This window comes from Anomaloglossus baeobatrachus, chromosome 8 (assembly GCF_048569485.1).
Source record: "Anomaloglossus baeobatrachus isolate aAnoBae1 chromosome 8, aAnoBae1.hap1, whole genome shotgun sequence".
Taxonomy (NCBI): domain Eukaryota; kingdom Metazoa; phylum Chordata; class Amphibia; order Anura; family Aromobatidae; genus Anomaloglossus; species Anomaloglossus baeobatrachus.
In genome coordinates this window covers 246,323,253-246,325,303 of record NC_134360.1, presented here as the reverse complement: position 1 = coordinate 246,325,303, position 2,051 = coordinate 246,323,253, and positions in this window count along the sequence as shown.

Genomic DNA, 2,051 nt, shown 5'->3' with positions numbered 1-2,051 from the left:
CTGTGATTCATTCCGCATGCCGCTGTGGCATGAGAAATCAATTGCAGATGGACACTGCTCCACAGTTTTGCACCGGTGCGAATACAACCGGATTTGTATCGGATCGCACTCGTCCATGCAAATCGCAAGTGGAACCGAACCTTTATGGTCCCTTCTGGCTCTTCCTGTAGCGAGGACTGCTGTGTGGACCCCCCAAAATCTCTTATCCATGTGTTTAAATCTAATAGGAGTGTGTGGCAGTCAATAGGTCAGAAATGGCCATAATTAAAGGTTACAAGGTTCAACTTCTCCAGTGACCACCAGGTCTGACAGCCCGAGGGAGAAATTCTGCGGGACTGTCTGCAAAAATAAATACATCCAATATAAATCAGAGGCGTAAATGGGGCGCACGAAAGGAGGTGAAAATACCCCAAACAGGAGGCAGCAAAATGATCGTAAAGTTATCAGTGACTGTAATGGGGTAAAACTCGTTTTGAAAGTAGAATCCGATATTTTTACTGATCCCTACTTTTCTTTTTTTCCTTGCCAAGAGTCAAATTATTTTTCCCAGATTTCAGTGGTTCTTCTGGGCGCCCGAATTTGTTCCCCTATTTCTTGCAAGGAATTTTTTCACATTTTTAAGTTTTAGGGTTAATAGCGGATACTGTACCAAAGTGGAATTTCCATCACATAAAGGCGCTTTTTTTGGAAAAAGCTAATATTCTGTTTTGATTAGCTTTTTTTAGCCACGTTTTTGTGGCTATGGGCAGATTTTAGGTGGTAGTCAGTAGGCAACTATGATAAGTACTATAATCAGTGCATCTTTTTGTGGCTTCACTCGATGCTTTATTACGTTTTTACCATCTTTAGGAAAAGTGTATTTCCCTTTTATAGGGGGGGGGGAACATCTGGATAACTGAATAGAAAAAAAAACAACTTGTAAAAATGTCATTAATTTCATGCATTTTTTATAAAAGCCAAGAGTGCTAAAAAAAAAAAAAAAAAAAATGCACATGAAGGAAGCCTGAGGCCCTGTGCGCACGCTGCGAATTTACCGCGTATTTGCTGCTGAAAATGTGTCTAACATTTCTGCAGTCAATCCCCAGCAAAACCTGTGGGTATGAAAAAAAGCTGTACGCACACTGTGTTTTTGTATACCTGCAGATTTACCCTCGGATTTTCCGCTGTGGAATTAATGTGCATGTCACTTCTTTTTCGCAGGTACCTGCGTTTTTTGCCATAGATAATGGTAAAAATCCGCAGGGACCAACCTGCGGAAAAACCACGGCAAATCCGCACCAAATTATGGCAAAACCGCATACGGATTTCGTTGCGGTTTTGGTGCGCTTTTTTACCGCAGGTGAGGGATTCTTTAAGAGGGTCCGGATTTTCCTTGAGAAAAGGTCACTTTCTAGTGCACACATGGCCTAAAGGTGGTTTCATACACAACAAGTTTTGGAGAAATGTAAGTCGGTGAAGGAATGGGAGTGTTCTCTCTTTTCTTTATTTAAAAGGAATCTGTCACCAGGTTTTTGCTCCCCCATCTGAGAGCAGCATAATGTAGAAGCAGAGACCCTGATTCCAGCAATGTGTCACTTACTGACCTGTTTGCTGTCATTTTGATAAAATCAATGTTTTCTCTGCTGCAAATCTAGCATGCTGGACTACCTGGCAGCAACCCAAATAGTCCTGTAATGATAATCTCCTGCTGATTAAACAGTGATTTTATCAAAACATATACAGCTGCACACTGAAATGCTAACAATGAAAAAGGGAAGTCTGGTATTACATTACTGCTATAGGAATATTTGAAAAAAAAAAAAAAGAGATATTTAGCATATGTATTGGCCAATGCATGTGAGCCCGGTCACCATGGCAAGGTAATTTCTGTATACCGGGAACCTAACCTGAAATTCCACTATCTGGTTAAAACCTCCATGTCTGGGCAGCTAGACTCCTGCGATATAGGGGAGTGAACACAGCCTTGTTACAAGGCATGATACTCAATCAGAAAGAGATGCTCTATAAATATACAAAAAGACTGACCCGCACATCCAACAGGTGTGAACAGG